This window comes from Triturus cristatus, chromosome 5_1, assembly GCF_964204655.1.
Source record: "Triturus cristatus chromosome 5_1, aTriCri1.1, whole genome shotgun sequence".
NCBI classification, from domain to species: domain Eukaryota; kingdom Metazoa; phylum Chordata; class Amphibia; order Caudata; family Salamandridae; genus Triturus; species Triturus cristatus.
In genome coordinates, this window is record NC_140587.1 from 197747544 (window position 1) to 197773878 (window position 26335).

General features: G+C 44.5%; 1 protein-coding gene across 2 annotated transcripts in view; it reads left to right on the top strand.

The window, feature by feature from the left end:
• Positions 1–26335, top strand: part of TSNARE1 (t-SNARE domain containing 1) — a 1167042-nt gene that overhangs the window by 37097 nt on the left and 1103610 nt on the right. Inside the window, exon 2 of one of the 2 annotated variants that reach the window (XM_085604814.1) lies at positions 3896–4053. The gene's annotated coding sequence lies outside the window, so the exon portion shown is untranslated. Of the gene's footprint in view, positions 1–3892; positions 4054–26335 lie in introns of both variants that reach the window. The other variant, XM_085604815.1, reaches the window with a different exon arrangement.

A 26335-nucleotide genomic window follows, 5' to 3' on the forward strand; every position in this document is an offset into this window, starting at 1 on the left:
AATCATTGACTTCAGGAAAAAAAAGCTGGGAAAAATGTTTTCATATGTAATTATGTGCCCAGATGGCTATCTACAAATGTAATTTACTGTAACATCCGTCAGACCCTTCTGGTCTCCGCAATCTCTACTGTTTGTCGATTGTGCTAAAAGACACAATACTCGGAGCATTTAGCAATGGTGATTATTTATACAGCTCTGAATTTGGGATTACCCATACTATCAGTGAATCAGGGGGAATTTTGCACACTGTGTCCTTTCCTGCACACTGGCTTGGATTTAAAAGCCAAAAATGGACAAATATAATTAATAACTAAAATTCTACTATTTTGTATTCGCACATTTCCTAATAAAAATGGTACCCAACTTGTGTGGATAGGCTTACTATGTGACTTTATGGGATCAAAACGTAAAAAGGAGACATACAATTTTTACCACAAAAAATTGACCCATTTTAGTGAGTTGGGTAGCTGCACTAATTAGGCCCGGGCTAGACGACCACCCAGGGAAACCTACTAGAACTAGCATTTCAAAATACTAAACATCTCGGAGAGTCCAGAGTGGTGTGACTTGCGTGAATTCCACATTCTCCAGTCCTGACTCCTCAAATTTTGTCTGAAATAACACCTTTTCCTCACATTCCTATGAGGAAAAGTTCTGGAATCTGCAGGAAGCCACAAAATTCCGACCACCTAGCAGTCTAAAACTTTTCCCGATTCAAAACGGTATCCCACTTCTGTTGCTGGGCAGGGCATTCTGGCTAAAATAATGTAGTGGTATCTACGCAAGCCGCACCACTTTGTCTTTTCCATTAGTGACCCAGGTTTGTGGGGTTTCCTTGTTGTTAGCTGATCCAGGGGCTCAATATTGCAGACAATGCTCATGACTAGTGAGGGGTCCATATGTCAAAACTGCTCCTCCAAAATCCAAATGTCCTCTTGCTTGCCAAGGGGATATGGTGGATGCACTGGGCTCCGGGGGAGGGGGCCAGAAAGACTGTTGGAGCTTTATGGGTGGAAGTGCTGACTGATGTCAGGACGAGCCAGTTGCCACTCCATTAAAAAAAAAAAATCCCTGACTTTTAGGCCTCCTCCAACCTCGCCTCCTGAGGGCATGTAGAGGGTATATCCTCCACTCTTTCCCCAAGGGGTGCAGATAAGCTGTTGGTGCTTTAAGGCAAGGTAGAGGTGTATGGCCCAATGTGGGCTGATCCCCGCCCCAATTAAGAAAAACAATCATCCATTGATATAGTTGCCTTTCAAAGTGGGCATTTTCCCCTTTCCAGCTGTACCTCTTCAGTGCCCATTGTTGTTCTGGGGAAATAGTTATGTCCTCAGAGCATTGATCCAAAAAAAACCAGTTGGAGCCTTCCCTGTTGTCCTGACAATTTTTTCAATAGAAAGTCTTCCTCGTGCCTGCTCCTGAAGGATTATATTTCTTATTGTGCTTGATGACCTGTTCACGTAAAGCACACTACAAAGGTGCGCATGACATAAACTATTTGCTAAGTGCACTAAAGAGGTTGATTCAGCTAAAAACAAAATAATATATATATTCAAATGTTCGTGGTCCAGAGTAACTTCAAGGTGTGAGCGAATGAGACTTTGAAACAATGTGGCACACATATTCCTTTGAGTCTTGCATCTGTTAACCTCAACCCTTGTAATTTACACCTAGAAATGGTCAGTCACTCAAGCCTGGTCTAATATTAAACTTGAAGGCCAACTTTCCACTTTAAAGCTCCAAACACAGACCGAGTAAAAAGAACACTGCCCCTTTGATGTATGTTGTGCCTGCATTAATAATTGGGTTCTTGTGTACAGTATACAAGCATCCTAAAATACAGGTTTTCATGGAACAGTTACACATAGCACACACTGGCGCATGTTGAGAATTGATGATTGTGTACTTTTGGACATCTCTTTGACAGGCTGGTTGGTCTAGGACTGAGCCCCACACATCATATGCGAGCCTTTGAGTCTGTCACATCACAGGCATAGACTTGAAGTTATGAAATCGGATTCCAGTCACATTTCAGATGCACCTCTCAGGGGTCTGTATGGCTGGGGCGGAGATAGTCATATGTCTGACTGATCTCTGAGAGACGATCCATTCTGATTCAGAACTGACATGCTGATATCTCTGAGAGTAAACCAGGTAAAGTGTCCACTCAGTCAGATGTCATGCCAGTGCCTCTAAAATGTTGCAGGTGCTTGGGAGAGTCAGATGGGGCACAGTCGGTTCAGGGCGATATATGGCACTTTAGAGTTGCTTGGCCAGGCAGAATAGTCTAACATTGCCAGTTCTTGTTGAAGGTTTGAGGGCTGGGCTAGTGAGCTACTTCGGAGTTCGTTATGTCATGTTGGGTGCCCAAAGTAACCAGTAGGACAGGGATCAGCCATATCAACTCTTTGTTTCTGGTAGGCTGCTTCTGTTGGGACATGTGCACATAGACAGTGCTGACTGACAGTAGGGCTGAGACTCTGTTACCAGTTAGGTTAATATTTTTATAAGGGGAGGATGGAGAGATGGGTCTCGTGCCCAATTAGTCAAAGGTTGGGATCTGGTTGCAGTCTAGTCAGTTACATACTATGTTGGTAATCGAAGCAGGTTAATACGGCTGCGGTGTGGCCAATCACTCCAAGCTCATGCCTCTGAAAGGAGGTTCGGCTCAGGCCAGCGTGGCCATATGTTGGAAAAGTGCTTCAGAGAGGATGGAGGACGTGCCTGAGCAGAATGTTGCAGTCTTCATCTCTGAGGGCAGGTGAAAGGGGTCAACAAACAATAAAGTTACTCATGATACTGGGCTGCCCATCCAGTTTGCATGCTAGTGTATTAAAGAACTGTATGCACCTCATGGGTTTTCTGTTCTTTTTCAGCTTGAAGGTAACTCTGTGTACTGCTGCCTTTTGATATGGAAGCCGGGGTTAGTTCTGAAAAGTGTTCAGCCTCCCTATGGCTTCTTGTGGTTGTGCCAGTGGTGATGTATGTGTTTATGTAATTCTTGGTCCGTTTTCCATAGCTATTGTCAAAAAACAATATTTGATGCATGTGTGAACCTCCCGTTTATTCTGACTTCCATGGCAGTACCATCAGTATAATCTAATCTAATTTTTAAAAGTTTAGTTTAATGTATCTCTACCTGTACGGATCATGGCACTGAAGGTTATATTTGTCTCTACAGTGACATGTAAAACCAAACTAACCTTTACCGTTGCAATCTTGCACTACAATAGTTTTGTCTCTTTCCCCTTTTAACATGACCGTGTGTGAATCGGGGATGAGTAATGCTGAAGCTTGGCTCTTGAAATAGAAATGTGTTGGCTGGGGTCTGGGTGTTGTGCAGGGCGAAAGGGAGGTTCCTCCGTGTAATGTTTGCGCTCTCACTTAGGGTAATGAGAAAGACCATCATCAGTACACAAAGCATGTTAACCGCTATACCATCACCTCTCTCCTTATGCTTTGCGCATAAGGATACATCTGAATGGTGTTACTATTTGGTATGTCTCTGTCCAAGTTGTATGAAAGTGTTAAAATCTTCTGCCCCAACTGCGTTTTTTCTTTGGCCCTCTTAATTTAAGTAAAAAGATTAAGTTGTACCAGCCGTCTAATGTTGCAGGACACTTTTTACAAGTTTAAAAGATGGGGAGCTGCTGATGTCCCTTATTTCCACCTCTTAAACTTGCCAACTTAGTGATCAAAAGGCATCCTTGCCAATGAACACATTTTCTACAAGGAGAAGGTAACACTGACCGTTCTGACCATTCTGACCATTCTGACCACTTACTGAAAGGCTATGTAGATGCGCCTGATTGAAGATGCCTCTGCTCTGGATACTGGACGAATGAACCGCTTCTGTTTGTCTATCAAGTAACAATGATGTTTTGTTTCCCAGCAGGTGTAGGCCATCGCGTGCAGGCCCTTGCAGCCCGCCACTGCTGTCTTCCACTACCCGGCAATCTGCAGTACCTTTGCCAACTGCTTTCAACACTAAATTGCAACTCATTGCCTCCTCATTCAAGCCGGCCTTCATTCCATCTGCAGCAGCTGCTTCTGGTAAGTAGAGCAGGTGGCCTGGTCTTTGGCTGCCCTGACCTGGTTTTGGGATGCAGAGAACAACTAATGTGCTTCTTGTTTTATAATCTTGTTATGAAGGCTTTGAAGGACTGTGCTTCTATCTCCATAATAAAATGGCTGACACTCCCATAGCCGCTTTCGAGTAGTGAGCAACTCCTGCACAGTCCCTAATACCTCTTATTATTACCCGGGGCTTGCCCTAAATTGACCAAGTCCAACTGATTCAAACACTTCTCCATCATCCATTATTGCAATGAAAGTCTTTATGCCTCCACAAGCTGCTTCTTAGGTTACGTTCCTTAAAAATGTTCCTGTCCCATCTTGTTCCCAGTCGGAAAATAACAAGCAGCTGAAAAACAAAACCGTGCATTGGTTTCCTACCCATTTTTGAGGACGTCTTCTTATAACAACGTTACTTTGGTAAGACGTGTCAGCTGGATCCGGAACTCCAACTAAGACTTTGAGAGGACTGTATCATAATCAACCTCAGAGATACGTTTTTGCTGATCAGCTTGTTCTCCCTTAAGTCCTCTGACCAAGTTTTGAAATCAAGGAATTGTTAGCCGTTTTTACAAACCTGACATGATGCATGGAGCCGATACCCCTGACCTCTTTGATGTTTGTTTTCCCATGACACTTAATTTTCTGACACAGAATCCATAATCGCCTCTTTTGTGGGATGCTAGTGATTGACAGCCACCCTTGTGGACAATCTTTGCCTCCATTTAATTTTAGTTACGTTCTTGTGGGGTAAGGATCAGAGTGTGGCTCCTAGTATACCTAATTTAGGCAGTGAGGTATGAGAAGTTGCTCCTCTAGAGGCTGTTGGTATTTCATCCTGAAATGTAGCTGAGATTGCCTCCAATTTGCAATGTGGTTAAAATTAATTTACATCACATCCTTATTTAAAGAAACTTGGGCAATGGAGAATGTTTTTTAATGAAGGGTATACTTCCTTGCTGTTCTGCAAAACCTTCCAGTTTGGGTAGAGACAGAGGTGGGCTGGTGGTCTGGATCTCCCTTGTTCTACACTGTGTGGTTCAGGTACATGATAGTGATTGAGGAACTTGCCGGCTCTTTCTTTCTTTCTTTCTTTCTTTCTTTCTTTCTTTCTTTCTTTCTTTCTTTCTTTCTTTCTTTCTTTCTTTCTTTCTTTCTTTCTTTCTTTCTTTCTTTCTTTCTTTCTTTCTTTCTTTCTTTCTTTCTTTCTTTCTTTCTTTCTTTCTTTCTTTCTTTCTTTCTTTCTTTCTTTCTTTCTTTCTTTCTTTCTTTCTTTCTTCAGGACACTATTCTCTTGGTCAATTTTTACAATGGTAGTTTTATAAGAAAGGATTGCTCTAACATCTCCAATCTTTGTGATTTGCAATTGAAACTGTCTTCGTCCATTAGATCTCCTTCTGGCAAGGATGCTTTTGTTATCCTTGCAGGTGATTTTATTGTAAAATTGAGCACCAGAGCCCTTTATCCTGACTCTGGTTTTGATATATGATCGCACAGTCTTCCCATAATGAAGTCCAGGCATGAAGAGTCTCTTATGGAAGTACTATATGCTAATGTATACACATGACCAACAGCCAAGTTCGCCAGAATTTCGTTGAGGTTTTACATTGCCTACCTGAGGCTCCCCAGATATAAACGTTAGAAGTTTTCAATGGATCTCTGATTCACATACTACCTCGCTCACCTTTCGCGAGGCTTGTCATCTATGTGGCAAGAGCCACACATGGTTTGATCATGCCAGTTCAAACGCATACTGTAAGCCGCATCTAGTCCTTAAAGATGAAACTAGAGACAGAAATGAGACTGGGAAGCTAAGGCTAGATTATAAAATAGCTATCCATAATGGGAAGCCGCTATTCGTAATAAGGTCTGGAAGCATCTGCAGTTAGCCATTTCTACTAATGATCGGCGCTTATTAAGACCTGTTGTCTGCAATCCCTTTTTCCAAGATGGACTTTTTGCTCAGCGTGATTCACACATTTCCTCTGTGGTGTAGGAGAGACACTTTAGCACTGTCTATGGTTCTTTTTTCAATCTACTTCGATGACACACTACAAACTCTTGGTAAACACGTGGTTGTTTTTGGCTTGCACTTACTAAAGCAATCCAGGATAGCCCCACTGAGAGAGCCCCAGGCACAGATGGATTACCCCTTGTTTTCTTCAAATATAACGTAGACCTGAGGGATCCAATCCTAACTAATGTTTTCAATTCTGGTAATAACAACACTATTCCCAATTCTGGATTAAATCCAAAATCATCCCAGTTTTTCATAAAGACAATTGTGGTGACCCATGTTATCGCCTGATTTCTCTAGTGGAATCTCCGGTAAAAGTGTCAGGTAGAAGAATTCTGGACAGAATTATTTCCCATTCAGCCTACAATATCCTTGTGAAACCCAATATGGTTTTAGGTGCACAGTTGAACAGTGCTTGCATCTCAAACTCCTCATCAACAAATATACAGTTTCCTATAGCAGGGCCCTGCATCTGGTTTTCATTTACCTTAGTATAGAAACATGTTATGGATGGAATGCTTGAATTCATCTCCGCCTCTAGTAATTATTTTGGGACGCATCCCAGTCCATCTCTTCTGTAACACATCCTATAGATTGACAATAAATCCTACAAGTGTGTAAATCAATGTGTACGTGTGATGTTAAAATGCTCTGACACCCTGCTTTGGGATGAGTAATGCTATAAAAGAAACAAAGCAAAATTGTGGTATTTAACTTATTTGTGTAAATACTAACACAGATTAACACGTCGTATGTTCCTACAATGCATCCATACCTCTTCTATACCGCGAGTGCACAAAAGCATGCCTTTCTGAATTACATGTAAAGTAGTAACAAGCTGTGTATCTTTGTCTCCCCTCCATTACATTTGTATCTAGGAGTGAGGCCCAGTGGTTGAAGTGGGCGAGATCGGCAGGGCACGGTGTGCCCTTACTTCTCTAATGTAATTGTTTCTGTTTCCCTATTTTTGTTTATTTTAAACGTGCATCCCAGGATGGCAGAAATAGCCAAGGTCTAAAGATAAGTTTCGGCGTTTGTGTCTTTTTGGGACGACGGGTGGACAGAGAAGGACAAGGACAGTGTGCACTTCTCCTGCTCTGCCGCTATTAGCTGCCCCCCCCCCTTTCTTACTCTTTCTCCCTCTCTTTCTGTCTTGCTCCTTCTCACTTACAGAAAACCGTGACTTCAAGAAACGATTACTCCCTCCTTCCTCTCTGGTCGTTTATTTGTTCCTCCGTGAAATTAATCCAAAAAAGAAAACATTTTTGCTGGAAATGTCATCTTTTTCGGACATTTCTGTATTCAAAAGTGCAGCCTTGGGATGGAGAGAAATAAAAGGTTTAAAATGTGAAAAAATAACTAAATAAAGCAAGATAGTGGTTGCAAAGTGGCCAGATTGATTTTATTCACCCCTAAACACATTAACGCCACTTTACAGAGTTTGCCAGTGATGCTCTACTTTTGTTTTCTCGTCTTGCTTTGAACAGCATTGCTTTCCCTGGGTGGGAAAGTGCACCATTCCTGGAGGTACTGTGCAGTACATGCTTGATGGGTGGATTGGAAAAAGAATTGTGTATTGCGGCGCTGTGGTCAGGAATGTGGTCTTTTTAAACCATGCTGTTTACGTTTTTGTAAGGATCTAAGCAAAGGACATTGAAACTGCTCCCTTCCGGGCCTTATAGTCTTGTCCTTTAAAATTTTCATGCAAAAACACTCATTGATTTCTAAATAGTGAGTGTAAAAGCGCTAAGGTAACCATGTTGTTTCTTCTTACATTTCACATGCTTTACTTATTCTTGCAATCCCTTGAGTATTTGTTTTTTCCATGATTTTCTAACTTTTATCCCAGGCAGCATATTGCTCTTATCTAGTGCGTAATTTGAATTGAGTCGCATCCAGGTGTTTATAGTGGCAGGTGGACGCTAGCAGTGGTAAGTGTGGGTTAATCTTGAAGGCATGTCCACCACAAACCACACTGAAGTTCACCTCCAGTCTTGCGGGCAGGCCTACGAAGCAGCACACCCTAGAGCGACAGTGACTCTGTCACTGAGGTCACAGGACCCTTGAGCAGGGCCGCTCTAGGGCAGTGCGACCTCACCGGGCCCTGACTTCGGGTGGGGCCGTCATGTTTGCAAGTATATAATGTGTATAAAACAACTTATTGCCTCCTTCCTGGTTTCCAGCAATTCTTGGCAGCAATAAAAATGTTATAACTCCGGTGATTAATGTTCTTCCTAGAGAGAGATGCAGTTTTGTCAAGTGGTGGTTTTGATTCATGGAAAGGTACCGCAGAGGGTTAGTGTGCCTGCTGTAAAGAACATGTACCATGCAGAACACAAAGTGCACATACTGTAAATAGGTCAGTGGGTTACTGCTTTTGTCAGTGAGATCCTTTTGTTACTTGCAGTTTATATGTTAAAATTCTAACATAAAACAGTGAGCTATTAACTGTCATCCAAGAGCTGCATGCAAACTGCAAGGTATAAATGAGAGCGTTATGGTCCCCCCCGCCCCCTCCCAGTCTTTGATTATCCTAATGTTGCCAAAAGGTTTCATTGGGATAGTAATCCATTCTTGTTATTGAAGAGAACCCCCAACTATGGTATTACGTTCTAAATTCAGAGATTGTTTCTCCAGACAAATCACTGCCTACTGGTATGGTTGTCATGTGACTCCTACACCTTGTAGTCCTTTGTCTTATGTAACATTTTATATACAGTGATTTGCATATGTATGATTGATTGTCTCTGTGTAATGTGTGTAATATAAAGTGCTCTGACAACTTGACTGGTTTCAGTGGCGCTGCAAATCAAATTAAATGCATCTGAGCGAGAGTGTGGTTATGTAGACTTGAGGGGCACTGTTAAAAGGTGGTAGTGAGGGACTCTGTGGCGGAGGGTGTCATTGGGGGACACCAACAAACATTGTCGCACAGGGCTCCACCAGTGCTTAAGCCAACCCTCCCCTTGAGGACCAGTCCACCTCACCCATTGTACCTCCATTGGCCTTGTTTCAGCAGTAGTAGCTGAAACTCATCAGTGGTCGGTAATGCAGGATTTGCAAGCACACCAAACTAAGTTCACAAACTTCACAGTCTCTCTTTTTGTTGTACAAGCCCTTGTAGCGTGGGCCGGGGAAGCAAAGCTGGACCAATCAGGGCCCATGGTGAACCCATCACGGCGGCGGGAACGGGACCAAGGTCATGAGGCGAAAAGCCAGCGAAAATGCCGCGTTGCAATTGGGCGCATTATTCAAAAGAGGGAATCGCCCAATGGGTGATCATGGGGCAGTCAACAAAGGAAGATAAAAGGGGGGCGTAGGGCCCCCTGAAACACACATACTGCACATCTACCCTCACCAGTGATACCCACCCACACCAGAATATGGCAGTCGCAGACGTGAAAGGAGTGGGAAAGGGCAGAGCGGAGGCAGCACACAAACGTACCCACGGAAAAGAGTACCTTAGATAGATCTGCTCAAGCAGTGTCCTTGGGATGCCTCACAGCAGGGGCCCAGGTGAGCAGGCAACAGCACGCAAAGACAGCCAGAATAGAAGGGCTGCTCAGACAGTGTCCTTGGGATACCACATGGCAGGGGCACGATGGAGCAAGCGAGTGGTCAGCAAGGGTACAGGCCAAGCGGAACGGCACTTGCAGCCAGGTCTGATGGCAACCCACGAGGCCGGTAGCAAGGGAAGCCTAGAACAGTAAACATTGGGGTACCTGTAGAACAGACCACTGCACAAGATTAGTGCTGTCAGCTAGAAATTGAAACCAAACGAGGGGCAATATTACTAAGAGATGTGAATTATGATAAGTAACATGGGTTGCAGATGACCAACCATAATGTTGTGAGATGTATGATCCATGTTGTGTTTTATTAAATAACCTGCGGCCTTTTTACACCATAAGCTTGTGTCCTCCAAAACGTTGTGAAGGAAAGGGAGTGTAAGGAATGGGGCCATGGAAAGGAGTGGGAGAGCGAACTCTCTGGCCTGGGAAGGGTTTTAACATGTGCTGCCTGCTTTGGGGCTTTGAAATTATGCAGCAATGGAGGAAAAAATTATGCCGCAGTGTTGACTAAATTATGCAGCAAAAAAAAAGCTGCAGCGTAATGCGGTATATTTTCTGATACTTTATTATTTTGACATTTTTACACATGCTAACAGTCTGTGGAAAGATTTTGCCTCATTAGTACCAGTGTAACATACAAATGCAGCAGTGAGAGGTGATCAGTCAACCTTTGCAAAGGACTGTCCACTTTGCAGAGACACAAGTCACAATTTTTAGTAACTTTTGATCCGTTTGAGCTACAAACTATTAATTAAAATCATCAAGTTATGCAGCAGATGATGTATTATGTGGCAAATATTACAGAACCATATTTATATAGAAAAACTAGGATATTTTGACATTCATATTTGAACTGCTCTTGTGGAAAAGGGGAGGAGTGCTGCTGACAAACTCCATGGCTCGGAGACAAATGGCTTGTGCTTCCACTTTGAAGAGTATTTGGGACATTCTGTGATTGGAAATGAATGCCACTCTGTGAATGTATTTTACTGTCAATAACTCCTATTAAAACTTAAATAAACGTGTATCCTTTGATTGAATTAAATAACATAATCGGCTGTAACTGGGTAGTGAAATGTCAAACGAATACTACAAATTTGAATAATTTGATCTTTCTGGCCACACCTGACTCCACCCACTGACCCAATCCTCAGGTTATTCCCCCCCCTCCTCTGGTTGGTTCTCTGCCCACAGTTCCCCTACTCCCCCCCCCCCCCCCCACTTCGACCACTGGTGAGGCCACAGATGACATCCAACCTGATACTCGAACATAAGGAGACCTGATGGCCACTTAAATTTGTCCTTTATCGGTGGTGCCTGAAAATGTACACCGTACTAGATCATCATATTTCAGAGGGGCTCAACTTCTTAAAAGGCCGTAGGTGTGCAGTTCCTCATGTGGGGAGAAAAGGGAAAAGAACAGGTCTCTTATTGATTGCCCTCACACACCTAGCAAGGTGTCATGCTTCATCATTGGGCTGTGCTTCTCGTCGGGCCGGCGCTGTAATGCCCGACGGGCCCCCGCGAAGGGGCTCTTTGTCGGAGATCTTTTAAGAGACAGCTGCATAGGTGCGTGGGGGTAGGTGAACAGTGTAGTGAGTGTGCTTGTGGTTTAAAATAGGTCTGGTGCTGCCACAGGGAATTGTATTTATTCAGGTGGTGCGCCAACCTAATTAAAATATGTGGGCCCTGTCTGGATAGTTAATGATCCACAGGGACTAATGTATAAGTGTGGTCGACATGTTTCTTGCCTACTGCCCCTAACAGATCGCTCAGCAATTCTTCAGGACCGTGGTGGTGAGAAAAAATGCTCAGACATAACTCTACTACAATGCCAGTGAAAATAAAATTAGTACGTCACCAGCAAAGATCTATGCAGTCCCAGGGGGGGTAGAGGGACCTGCGAATGAGAGACCTGAAAAAAAGAAGAGAAAAAAAAAACAACACACACAATCGCAATGTTGTGACATAATTCATGATAGTTGTGCAAGACCGCAAATTCCAGGATGGTGTCATGCTGTGCATGTATGGGGACGGATATCATGAGTTCTGCGTAAAGTGGGCGATTCAATTTAGAGTGCAGGTGAGGAGTTCAGAACAACACAAAAACACAAGGCGCCCTCAGACTGGGAGCTTGCAGGATAGCGAGAACCAAGTAGTGTAAATGTGACTCGCTGTAGTGGTAAGACTATTTCGAAAATAGCGAGTGCAGTGCTCGATGTACGATGCACAAGACTATTGTACTGGATAGACTGATCGCATGGCAACAGCGTTGTGGCTACCACCCCCAGTAATGGGGTCGCGGTTAGCTGCCGTGGCTCAACTTCTTGACAGGGTAGATGGCGTCCACCCTGTGAAAGAGTGTAGTGACTCCTACCCGCGTGTACCCCTGACTTGTGCCCTGCTTCCACCATATTTAACTAGAAAATTATTTCTGACTCCATTATTATGATGATGATTTCAAAGATGCATTTGTTTATGTTTTTGAAGAAATCGTGTAAGGACGTGAGCAGAAATGATTAATTTTTGCATTGTAACTTTTTACTGGGAAAGTAATGTTTTGGATTTGAAGAGTTTGCCTACAAATCTGTATTAACTAAACAAACTGACAGAAACTTTTATTATAGTAACGGCTATGCAAAGTCGCAATCCGATTTATCACCTTCACATCAGACAAATGGGTTATTGCTAAAATTTAGAAAAGGCACCATCTGCAATCTTTCTCTAAGCACTGAAATATTCCTAATACTGTTAAACCCTGCCCTTGTGATAAGACCTTCCTCAAATGCATTCTTTTTTTGGTTATAAATGTCCTCCTAAAAAGTTTTAATTTCATTGTTATGTGAATAAGGTTTCTCCCAATGCAGGCCCGTCCTTTCTTTCCTACAACTTTTAGATTCGCCTTTTGTATGCTATTGTGTGAGTCATTCCTTAGCAGCTGCAGTATGTTACATAACTTTTTTATCTACTAGTTTTGATGTGTTTTAGGGCCTTTTTAATGACGGCCTTGTAGGCCTCTATGTGTATATATCATAATTAGATGATTGCCTTTCTAGTTGTCATTTTAATGGCTAATGTATTGTACATTGTTCTTTTTATGGTGCATATTTCTTCCAAAATAGGGATGTATTGATTGATTTAAGTCTGCTGAAATATTACATATTAAAGCACAAGGTGGCGGATGTGATGTGGGGTTTGTCAGGCTACTTTCTAAACAACCAAACCGCAGTTGAGATCAGGACCGCATTAGGCTTTCTCCTCTTTCTGAAAGAGAGGCAGCGGTGTTTGGTAAAAGCTGCTTTTGTGTATATATAATCCCAGAGTCCTCCACTTTTATATATCATCTCTAACCTAACATATTATGGCAGCGCCAAAGTGCGGTGCAATGCAGCTGCTTCCCCTCCCGCTCCGAGCGTATTGGGAGACCTACTCTGAGGGTCTGCTCCCCAAAAATCACCCACCACTATGTGTGGCATTTGGACGTCCCCTGCCCATACTGGTTGCATAATGGGAAGAGTCTCTAGGACTTGTCTTAATGTACATCTTGAATATGTGTCCTTCCCCATCCCCCCACCACCATGAGCCTCGCCCAATGACCCCCCCCCCCCCCCATTACCCTCTCATAATGTTGACATTAAACTGAGGACTGTCAGCATGATGCCAGTCCCCTGATCATAATGTTTTGCAAATTCAGATTTTTAGCTTCCTGTTTTTATCGATCATGGTGATATACTTTAACACTCCCACAGTGTAATATTATGACATTAACATACAAACAATACTTGCTGAAGTATTGCAAAATGAGCAAATGTGAAGTACCATGTTGCTTCTTTGTTAATTGGAAATAAAAATTGTTTCACAGGTATCTCTAACTTAACATGGATATTTCTTGTACAGTTCACCCTATTAATCCTCTACTCTGCTTGGTAATTGCACACTTCAGAGGATGACATTGGCCATGGTTACTTTATGAAGTCATACCTCCTTGGTAGTTGTGCTAAGTCTTGCACCTCGAGAGGCTGATTCAGATTACAGTTCAGTTTGCAGATGACAACATTTTCCATTGGTCTGAACGGTTTGTGTTAATCGGTTGACAGTAAATGAAAATACTATTTGAACATGGATTCATATATAGAATCAATGTTCTAAATTGACATACAAAAGTCCCAGCTCTTTCACAAACTTTGGGACCCAGTCCTTCTCAACTTGAACTCTGACTCATGGGACAGGACGTGCCTTTTGTGACTGCGCGCCCTAGGCCTACTAGACACAACACCGTAACCACACTACTGCATGGCCCTCTATTCTCACTCTGTGTAGGCTTCAACACTTGGTGTAGGAGGCGGGCTGGAGGGTGGTTCTTACTGACCATGTTAGTTGGCTGTTACTGTAATCATTGTTTGTGCTTTGAAATGTTATATACCAATAAAAACTATTCAAACATAAGTTAATAATTCAGCATACATCATACAGAACAAACCATTCACATAAATAACATAATTTCTACATAAAACCACATTAAGTATAGCTATATAACTACACATTAATTAAATACATCGTCATAGAGTGCGAATTGCTAATAAGTATCTCAAATACATCTAAATAGAGTGTAACCTTTGTATTTGCAAATTCCATTAGCATGTCCATAGCTCCATGCACCTCAATTAAATATAGTCACTAAAATCATTACTGAAATTCAAAGAATCTTTGAAAGCCATAGGCAGCATTAGTATGGCGGGCGGACTTTGTCCGCCCACCATACCCTCGGGAAACGGGACCGCCTGCTGAGGGTGCGGCGGTCTCGCACTCTCGATTAGCATGCGCCTGCCACATTGGCGGGCGCATCTGCAACATTGCGGCGGGCGGTGCAGAGAGCACCGCCCGCCGCAATGCCACAAAGGCAGCCTGTGCCTTTCAATGCACAACGTGACAGACACCGCGCGGTGCCTGCCACGTTGTACATTGAAATGCAGGGGGGTACCATAGGTACCCCCCATGTGCAACCCCCACCCCCCAGAATCCCTGGGGGCCCGCTATGGGCCCCCAATGTCAAACACCGTCTGCCTTCATAGTAATATGGGTAGCGGTGTCTACCAGACACCGCCACCATATAAACTGCTGTTCCGCCCGGTAGGCAATCGGGCGGATTGCCTACCGGCGGACGGTCTTCCCGTCCGCCGGGGTCCCCCCCACCATGGTAATGTGGCGGGGGAAATTGAATGCGGACTGAGGTTTTTAGCGGGCAGATCGCCACCGCCATACGGGCGGTGGCGATCCACCCGCTATACTTATGGGCCTCTAGGTGTCTTAATTGTTCCATATTCAAGCAAGTCTGTAGTGTTCCCCTGACTCTTAAAACTGCCACTGAATTCGATTACTAAAGGGTCAAAAAAAAATTCAAAGATGCCATTTTGTTATAATACTACAAGAAAAAATGTGAATGATTTTCATTATCATCATAATGTAATCTGAAGAGAATGTCAGCTGTATATACTATAACATACATCTTTCACTTCTTACAAAGGTGTCTACACAGCATATAACACTATGCTGTTCTACAGTTAGCAACTCGAGTCAAATAGATTGGACTTTTTTGCACTTTAAGACATCGGCTTGAAACTAAGACCAAGATTGTTTTGGAGAAAAAATATAACTGTTCCAAGATATTCACGGTTCTTCCTAAAATTGCCTCTTCATTTGTATTAAGAAGGACATGAAAGAGATATTTGTGATGGACAAATATATTGTGTGATAATCAACTGTGTAACACAGCAACCGAGTTTAAGCTGAACATCACCTCCCCTAAACTAAATCTTAAATGACTGTCTAGCCACCCCGGTGAGTGAGCAGGTAACGAGAATGGATCGCAGGTTAGATGTTGCACAAAAGCCCAGCAAAGATAATAGGATGAGGTAAAAAAAAAGGAACATGCAGTGGGAATAAAAGAATCTGGTTTGAGGGCTACAAATGTAAATGTGATGAGGAAGGAGTGTAGCCTAAGAAAAGTTGTGTGTAGCTCACAACTAACAAAGACAGTCAGTGTGCAGAACTTCAACTCCCCATGAGAACATTAAGTGACTGATATAGCATCTCTTAGTTTTGTTCTATTTTTTGTTCCTTTTCTCTCTCCGATCATTTACACTCTAGTCTTGGGACATGATATTACTTTACAATCTTTCTTTCTTTTCCTTAATGGCTTTTTCTTCTTTGATCTGATTGCATTTCAGTGTAGATGGCCAATTTCCCATTGGCAAGTAGGCTTGGGGTGGGGTGATGGGGAATTTTTATTGTTCAATGCGATCTGTCTTTCTTACTATGTTGTGAAGGATAGCTGTTACAATTGCCGCAATTGCGGTCGTGGGGTGGGGGTCGGCATCAGTGACTCAGCTGGCGGGGCAAGAGAACTAAATGCAGCTATGCTACTGTTCTGTTCCTTACTGATGCTTAGATGGTAAGCAATGATTATACCTTTTTAACCTGGAATATGCAGGGATTAGCAGGCTGTGTTAAATGCCATAAGGTCTATCAGTACCTGTGTAGTTATAAGATTTCAGTCGTTTCATAACTGTTGATGCTTCCTTTGATATGTATCTTGTGACACCATTGTATACAATGTGTTTGCGCAGAACTGAAAATCTCAATACATTTTGTTTAAAAAAATTAATAAATTTCAGTCGCATTAATACAAGAAGTGTATCTCGCTATACAAACTCTTACATCCCTTCGTAAGTGTTGGAGGGGCACAGTCATAGGTACCACATACTCTGGGTATGTTACGATATTGGGTTTTTATAACGCGCGCTGTTACTCCTGGGAGTGTCCCGGCGCGAGCCTATGAAGTACCAATTGAAAAGAGAATTAAAACAGAAAGCTTTTGAGCTGCTTCTTGAATTGCCCCAGCTCTTGAATACAGCGCAAAGAAAAAGACAAGGAATTCAGTTGACTGGGGGTGAGTGTTTGATTTGCTCAAGCGCTCCGTCCATCATCCCCTTTGGTATTGCTTTGTTCGCCCTAAGTTGGCAGGGTATGCCCAGACGTAGGTCCCTTGCTCACTTTGCTACTGGATTCAAGATCGCCTGGCTGATGAGGGTTATGAACCCGAAACCGGTCCCAGGATGCTTGTTTCCGGTCCAGGGAAGACATGGCTTGGCAGTTCGGGCTGGACTGTTCCCATGAGGCACAGGGTCAGACTGATTTGCATATGGCCATGTCTGAACTGGGGTGGTGGAGTGAGCTAAAGAATGATGATGGATTAAACCCAGATCAGTTGACTAGGGGTGAGTGTTTGATTTGCTCAAGCGCTCCGTCCATCATCCCCTTTGGTATTGCGAGCCTATGAAGTACCAATTAAGAAGAGAATTAAAACAGAAAGGTTTTGAGCTGTTTCTTGAATTGCCCCAACTCTTGGATACAGCGCAAAGAAAAAGGCAAGGAATTCCAAGCCGTGGCTGCCTTAACGGCCAGAGATCTGCCCCCCCATTCTTTGAAGGCGCACACGAGGAATTTGCGCAAGCAGCTGAGATGACGATCTCAAGTGTCTGGTAGGCATGTAGAAAGCAAAGCGCTTTCTAAGGTATATAGGTCCTCCAGCATACAAAGCACGATGCGCTATAACCAGGGCCTTAAATTCAACACGTTTCCTAACCGGAAGCCAGTGCAGCATACGCAGATGATGCTTGACACTCTTTCTAGTAGGAATGTTGAGCACCAGCCTGGCCGCTGCATTCTGGACCACCTGCAATTTTTAAAGAATATAGTCAGGAAGGCGCAGATACAGCCCATTGGCATAGTCTACCCGAGAACGGATCAGTGCACGGGCCACTGTTTCCTTCTCTGTCCTAGGTAGTAATGGAAGGAATTTCTTGAGAGACTTTAATATCCCAAAGCAACTCCCCGCCAATTTTTTAATCTGAGTCGAGCAGGACAACTGCTCGTCGAACCAGATGCCCAGATTTTTGACTGGTAGTCCAGAAGAAGATTGCATAGGGTAGTCGGATGGCCAGAGAGATTCCCTGAACCGAGGGGGAAGGGGGGGGGGTGAATTTACCGTAAAGAAGGATTTCGGTCTTTTCCTCATTACATTTAAGTTGGGCGGCACAGAGCCACTGGAAAACAGCTGTCAAACACTCCTTCACACTCGCGGTAGAAAATTCCGATTTACCCCAGGTGAACAGAAGTTTGGTGTCATCTGCGTAAGCAACGATCTTGGCACCCCGCTCTTCCGCTAATTGGACCAGAGGAGTGACATATATGTTAAAGAGCAGGGGGCTCAAAGAAGACCCCTGCGTAACTCCAGTGGTCACAGATTGGGGGAGGAGACGAGAAAGGCGGGAGCCAGACCTGTTGCGAACGTCCCTCAAGAGATTCCAGCCACTTCCAAGCTAGCCCAGAGATGCCTATGTCCGCCAGCCGAGCCAAAAGCAGTGCATGGGGAACAGTATCGAACGCTGCCGACAAATCCAGCATTATGAGAGCTGCACTTCCACCCGAGTCCAAACAGTCTCGAATCGCTTCAGAGACCTCGACCAAGGCGGACTCAGTACTGTAGGCAGCTCTCAAACCAGATTGTGCTGGGTGAAGTAGACTGGCCCCCTCAACAAAATCCATAAGTTGTTTGTTAACTGCCTTCTCACAAATTTTCGCCACACAGGGGAGCAGAGAAATGGGGCGAATATTCCCTGGGTCCCCAGGATCAAGCAATGGTTTTTTTTAGAAGCGGAAGGATCTTCGCCTGTTTCCATTCCAACGGGACAACTGCCTCTTTGAGGGAAAGATTGACGAGTGTATTGACCTCAAGATTGACCGATTCGGCGATGGAGGCCAGAAGCCTAGCCACACACGGGTCCGATGGTGACCCGTATTTCATAGATTTCAATATTTTAAGGGACTCTGACAAGTCAACGGAGGAGAAGGCTGTCAGCATAGAGGCGGGAGCTGGTGCCGCAGCCAAAGGCGAACTCTGTCTGGCGAACGTTGCCTGGATGGCCCGAATCTTATCAATAAAGTTGGACAGCTTTTCGCACCAGGCAACTGAAACAGAGAGTTTAGTAGTCATAGCCTTAGGGGCCATGAAACTCTGAACAATAGAAAATATTTCCCTAGAATTGTTGCTGGTGGACTCAATCCGTTCAGCATAGTATAAGCCTTTGGACTTTCTAATGGCCATGTAGTAAACTTTCTGGGCTTCTCTGAGTGTCTTCTTAGCCCCTGGACAATGGTCCATACGCCAGCTGTGTTCCAGCTTTTTGCAATATTGTTTAAGTGTTTTCAAATCAGCTGAGAACCAAGGTTTCGAGGGAGAGTTCCTATGACGGAGACGGCATGAAGGCGGTGAGAGACTGTCAACTGCCCGCCCGATCCAATCAGTAAAGTTGGCCAGAGCCCCTTTCAAGTCAGCGGGGAGAGCGGACCTAGAATCTTCTAAGACGGGGCTAAAGGCTACCGGATCAATTTTGGCAGTAGCAAGGCTAGAGCTGGACTGATGGTCGGCGGCCCTTTCTCCCACAGCCCACGTAAAGCAAGATAAACAATGGTCTGACCAAGGAACTGGAAGCGGATCTTCAATTGTGATAGGGAAGTTAGAGCAAATTGGGTCTAAAATATGGCCTCCACTATGGGTGGGTAAGCGGACCCATTGAGGGAGCTGGGCCAAATTCAAGGAATCCAATTGATCACGGGTATTCCCCAATTCTGTCTGGTCCAGGTGGATATTGAGATCTCCCAAAAAGAGATATTGCGAAAAGTGCAAGGCGCGAGGGACAATAACATCTTCTAGACCACTAAGAAAGGGCCCAGCAGAGCCGGGGGGCCTATAGACTAGCGTCCCTCCCAACGGGGAATGAGCCGAGAAAACAATGGTGAAATCCAAAAATTCATCCTCCCCAGTACTATGTTTTTCCCCTGAGTAACCTCCCAAAGATCCCTATAAACAATGGCAACACCACCCCCTCTACCGCTAAGGCGGTCAGTCCGGGAAATTTTAAATCCTACTGGGATGGCCATCTGAACAGTTGGATTGGAGGATCCATTCAGCCAGGTCTCTGTGATGAACAGAAGGTCAAGATGCTGGTCCAGGATAAGATCAAATATGTCCTGGTGATGTTTCACCTGCGAGCGACTGTTTATCAGCCCTGCTCTGATGATAGGACGCACTTTGACAATAGACGGGAGCTCATTCAATTGCTCCAACCCTCCCAGATCAGCCCCAAGGTGAAACTGACACTCCTGACAAACTGTCGTCTGATGACGACACACAGCCCATCTAGGATTTGATTAACAGGGGCGAGGCCTGAGCAGCAGCAGTTTATTACAACTGTAGAACAGCGGAACCTCAAGAGGCAAAATAAAACGGGCAGCATACCTGGCCTCTTTCGGGACGCTGACGGGTGCAGACGGGCTTGCGCGTCCATGTAGCGTGCATATAAATAAGCCTGTGTGCCCGAGAACTGGAGTGCCAATTACCAAAATGGTGGCTCTCGGCGGCACCACGGGAATCCAGGAAGTGGACTGCCCCAACTATCCCCAGCAGGCACCATACACAATGCGATAAGAAAGAACTTAAAAGTCTGTAAAAACTCTGTATGCCAGGGGCACCCTTATATGGGTGGCACCGGGCACTCCTCTAAAAATACTCCACACCCAGACTGACGCTCAAGGCCATTATGCAATTCTAGAGGGTCTATTAGATGGTTTCCCGCTGACATTGGTCTCCCTATATGTCCCAAAGCCAGCTCAAGCTTTATTCCTACAAACAATTACACCATCCCTGTTTTCTGATCCCACGGTGCCAACATTCTGGGGCGGAGATTATAACTGCGTCCACAATCTTGCCTTGGATCGTTCGCTCCCACCGCTCCCGGGGTCAAGATCCATTAAGGTGGCACAGCACATGAGGGACTGGACCGTTAACATGCAATTGTGCGATGCCTGGCGCAGTATGTATCCTACAATGAGTACATATTCACATTATTCCACACTTCACGACCTCTACTCGAGGATAGACGCAATATACTGCTCGGCCAATGCCTTGCCCAGGTTAGCGCATGCGGAATACCTGGTGTGCACAATCTCTGACCACAGCCCACTGGAATTGCACCTTTCATGGGGTACGCATAGAGCCAGGATCCCGACCTGGCGTCTCCCCATTGCTGCACTCGGGGATGCAGCAATCCGCTCATCTCTCTCACAGTCCATCACCACATACTTCCAGACCAATACAGGCACTACTTCCAATATATGTGTTTAATGGGTTGCATTCAAATTGGTCCTTCGTAGTCACGCCAATAAAACATACAGTTCCCGTATGGCACTTACATCCGAACTACAGAAACATGAGTACGAAATCCAAAGGTGCAAGCGACTGTCACCTACAGACCCTCATATTATTCCCTTGCTGGTTGAGGCTCATCTAGCATACAAGGAGACACTAGATAGTCTTTGTGCACTGGACTATAAACAATACCTAGCTCGCCGGCATTCTGAGGAAGACAAATCGGGCAAAATGCAAGCTTGGTTATTGAAAAATGACACGGCGATGTATACTAATGAGGGCAACTTGGTGAATACTCAGGAAGCGATTAATAATTCCTTCCTTAATTATACCCCTCTATGCAGAGCTCTAGACACTGGTGATCTCCCTCGCATTCAAGAGTTTTTATCACAAGTCCAGCTCCCGCAGGTAACACAACCCCAATAGGATTTGCTTGAGGAACCTATTACGGTGAACAAAATCTCTGACTCCAACAGGCAGTTGGCAACGGGTAGGCCCCGGGTTGGCCAGCTGGCCCTCGGAGTTTAACTCTACTTATTCTGAGCAACTTATACCTCAGCTTTCCAGTATGCACGGAGAGGCATTTGAGAGGGGAGAGGTGCCGCCATCCTTGCACTGCGCGACACTAGTTGTGCTGCCTAAACCGTGTAGGGATCCCCTCCAAATGGCCTCATATTGCCCTCTGTCACTGCTAAACTTAGATTATAACAATTTGGGGAACATACTGGCCAATAGACTGCTGTAAGTAATACCCATACTGGTACACGATGAAAATGGCTTTATTCCGGGGAGAAACGCTGGCCTGAACCTGCGCCGTCTCTTTAAATTGTTAGACTGGGCCCGTACGGAACTTGAAACCCCTTGGATAGCAGCCTTAGATATTGAAAAGGCATTTGATACTTTGGATCGACGGTATTTATTAGCTGTGTTGTCATGATTCGGCATCAGCCCTACATTTTTGAGATGGGTATGGATACTTTACATGAAGCCGCAAGCTAGAGTAAAGACTGGCCACGTCATCTCTCTGTCGTTCATAATCGAGCGTAGCACCAGACAGGGTTGCCCTCTCGCGCCCATTTTATTTGCATTGGCCATGGAGCCTTTGACATGCAAGCTGCGCCAACGGGTACTGGACATGGGGCATACAGGCGGCCAGGCAATGGTACATAGTCTCGCTCTATGTAGACAACGCGCTAATCTACCTGCTTGGCCAGGTCACTGTTCTGCAAGAATTGATGGTACTGTTAGATCGCCAAACTCTGGTCTCGGGGTTGCAGCTCAATTGGTCTAAGTCTGCAGTGTTCCCAATGAAATCGCTTTCATCAGACCAGAGACAAACTAGGCCTCGAACCCCGTTGGAATGGACATTCGACACTTTAAAATATTTGGGTGTTCTAATCTATCACTCCTGGTCAGACATAATAGATGGGAACCTATGTAAGGCAATTACTAGGGCTCTCTATGTAAGGCAATTACTAGGGCTCGCACCGCTCTTCCATTTTGGCTGAGCCAGCCCTAATCCCCTATGGGTTGGGTTGCTATTTTCAACATGCTTTTACTCCCATTTCTCTTTTATTTTTTTTCTGCCCTTCCTCATAAAATACCACATAATATATTTAAAGACCTGGCGTCGCTACTTGTCTCCCTGATATGGGGGGTTCTAGATCTAGGGTGGCATTCCGTAAATTGTACCTGCCACTAACAGACGGGGGTTTGAGGGTGCCAAATTATGAGCATTACTATGCTGCAGCACAACTGCAATGGCCAATGAGGTGGCTCGCGGGTGGTAGCGTTACTGAGCTAGCCTCTTGGGCGTTGCTACTGCGACAACCAGCTGTGATACAACGGCTTTCAGGGTCCTAACCATACTGCAGAGGTAGCAGGGTAACGTGCTAATGATGGCGGTCAGACGTAGCTGGTTAAGATATGTGCTATATAGTGGCGCTTCCCTTACACAATAGGTAGCGTCCCCAAACCGCACTCGTAAGAAATGTAATCTTCCAAATTCATTTTGTTATCAAGTTGACTTTATTTCTCTTCATAATTCTTCATTTCTATTGAATCTGTCCAAAATATATTGCTACTGTTATCTACGAGAAGTCAGAATGTGTGCCTTCATTCAAAGCTCAGAAAGAAACTGTGCCGAGTCTCGGATCGGTTTCTTTCTGAACTTTGAATGAATGCACACTTTCGGACTTCTCGTCCTTTTTGTTTCTCAAATTTCTTCACAAAATTAGCATGAACATGATTCTTTTGAACTGGTACATAGAACCATCAGTAAATGGAAAGCATGGCCACGACACAGTTCCACTCGGATGTAATAATCAGTAGCACTTAGACTATCATCCTTAAGTGTACTCTTCAAATCAGTTTCTTCTATTTTTCCCCCTGATGAAGGGCGTTGTCCAAAATGCATTGGGCTCAATTTTGATTATGGATTAACATGTTTATGGATATATATTTCGGACGGATTCAATACAAATGAAGAATTATGAAGAGAAATAATAAAGTCAACTTGATAACAAAATGAATTTTGAAGATTAAATTTCTTACACGTGCGGCTTGGGGACGCTACCCATTGTGTAAGGGAAGAGCTACTATAAGGTCCAATAGTTACCTCGTACTCAGGAGGATTAACCATTCAGCACCACCCACTTGGATTAAGGATTTAACACTGAGTTAAAAAGGAGTGCGTAGTCTCATCTAAATGCCACTAAGATATGTGCTATCCAGAGGCCAACCTACACCATATGCTCCCAGTCTACCACTTGAGATTTTTCCGGGCTCATTTGCTTGTCACAGACGCCTGGAGCTTGGGTCCTTGAGGGCGGCGGGGATGGACACCTGGGGCGACTTGTTTGTAGATTCGCACCTACAAGATCTCGAGGGGTTAATAAAGGACTTCGGGTTAACACAGGGCACTTTATTTCTTCACGCTTTATTATTGCAGCAATTCCTCCAGACATGGGGAAATAACCGTACGGAACCCGCCACTTCTCAGTAATTACAAACCCTACTGACACATGGAAGGGGCAAACGCGTGGTAACAGCAATCTATAACTCTCTCAGACCCGACCCTACACACCTGTTAACACCACTGCACGCATACTGGGACTCAGCGTTATCGATCACTATCACCAATAAGCAATGGACACAATGCATATGCAACCCTAAAATCATATCCACTAACTCTAGGCTGATGTATACGCAATTTACTTACCTACACCACACATATTTAACGCCACATAGACTGGCCCGTATGTCCTTTGTTGATGCTTGCCCTCGTTGCCTAAACTCAGAAGCTACTTTTCATCATATGGTCTGGACTTGCCCTTGGCTCCGTACATATTGGAACGACATAGCGGCGATGCTGAGGGAAGCGGCGGGCACTTTAATAACAGCTCAGGGCCCACACTTCCTGCTTGGTATCATCAACTAACAAAGACAGTCCTGCTTCATTGTGTCTTGCAGTATCAGACGGGGCAGACCGTTTCAAACCAGGATCCAGCTTTTGGGGGAAACATCCGGAACAACAAGGTCAGAACCACAAATTCCACAAGCCGAACAATGACTTGCCCGAACAACGACTTTGCCTTAAGCATCCATGTGCGTGGTTAAGGCAGAGTCGGTCTAGTGTTCAGGATGCGTCGCAAAGCGAACAGGACTGGTAAGAGGGGTTTGGAGTAGTTTTTAGGAGGTTGGGGTGTTCGGGGTAGTTTTTAGAAGGTTGGGGGTGGTAACCTTAGTCATAGATAGGCGTTTACCATGCATACCTTTACCACGAAAATTCGTGGTTAAGACGTGGTCGTGGTAGAGACCGCGTTGTAAAGTTAGGCGGGGTAGAGGAAGTCGTCGTTGCGACATACATCCTGCTTTCGGTAATCCATCTTTGAACCCCATCCAAGCTCAGGTGTTTTATCTCACTTTTCCTCTCTGCTTACATCTTCAAATAGCTGATAGAGAGCTAACCTACAGCTATGAATGTGCTAGCACAGGTGACTTCATTTGAAATGGTGTGTAAGATGTTCAAGTCGACAGATGAAGAAAAGGAACCAAATGTACTTGCCCACTTTCCTTTCAATGGAAATAAGTAATTAGCAAATTATGTGAAGATGCTGAAGTATGCAATACTGCAAACAGATTTTGGGAACTTTCACACCAACTGTGAACCCACAAGGAACCTCAATGCACCACAAAGACCTTGAATCAAGAACATGTTCACCTTCTAAGGACTGTTTAGTCTGCTTTTAATAGGCAAATTTGTGGACACTGGAATAGCGGAACTGCATAAGCATCTTGCGCACTATCTGGTCTTGGACCTACTGGCATTAGCTCTAGCCGCAGACTAATGGATAACCATAAGGGCAAACCAAATAAAATGTGGTTGACAGCTGTGTAAATGGAGAGGCCACTCTAAACAGCAAATACAGGAATCCTCAAGTCTCAGGACTCCAAATCAGAAAATAATCTAGAGTACTTGAAGTGGTTATAGTGTCACTCTAGCTATGTACATAGCATCCCAAAATCTTGACCCACAGTACTGAGGAACACACCATTTTCTGAACACCATCAACTAGGGTGTGCAGGAACTGTCTGACATTTTATCTCCCCTACCTTTAAATTATGTTCTGTTTCCTGGCCCCCATACTAGCCCACCATCCTCACTACTCTCCTAAAAGCCTTCCTCCATCTCTGAAGGACCAAGATGTAGCTTCCTGCCAAATTTGATGTAATTCCGTTCTGCAGTTTTTGCGTTTGTGCTTTTTAAAGAAGTCTATAGAAAATGAATTGGGATTTTGCGTTTTGGGACTCCCTTTTTTCTTGGATCCCGCTTGATCGATCACCCCATAACTTTCCATGCACAAACTAGGCAAAAAAGAGCACTTCTCTTTGGAAAGTTTAGCCGAGCTTCGTCAAATGGTGCCAAAGTTATTAGCAACACCAAAAAATACATTTCCTATGGAAACACTTACCTAACTGTAACTTCCCAGCGGTGACCGCCAGTGGGTTGTTATATATATCTCATCATGGGCACAAACCACTATTAGCAAGTGGCTCTCCAGTGTCAGTATAATGTATGTGCAAGGTAGAGTACCACAAGCTCTCTGTGCCGTTTTGGCCAAAGGATGTGACTTGGGACTCTGAAGCAACCACTGATGGGTGGCACGCTGGGGGTGAAGTGCTGGTGAGGGGTGGTGCTGCCTGTGTGCAGAGCTGCTACACTGGGGGCCAAGGATCAGTTTAAGGAGTCCAGCCCTCAGCACAGTAGCGGACCAAGATGGCAGGTGGCTGGATCAGCAGAGATCCCTGACAAGAGACAAAAAAAAAGCAACATTTTTTTCTCTGCGTGAGGACACTGCTTTTAATAAAAGTGTGGTGGTGAGGGTCCTGGCCAAAGACTAG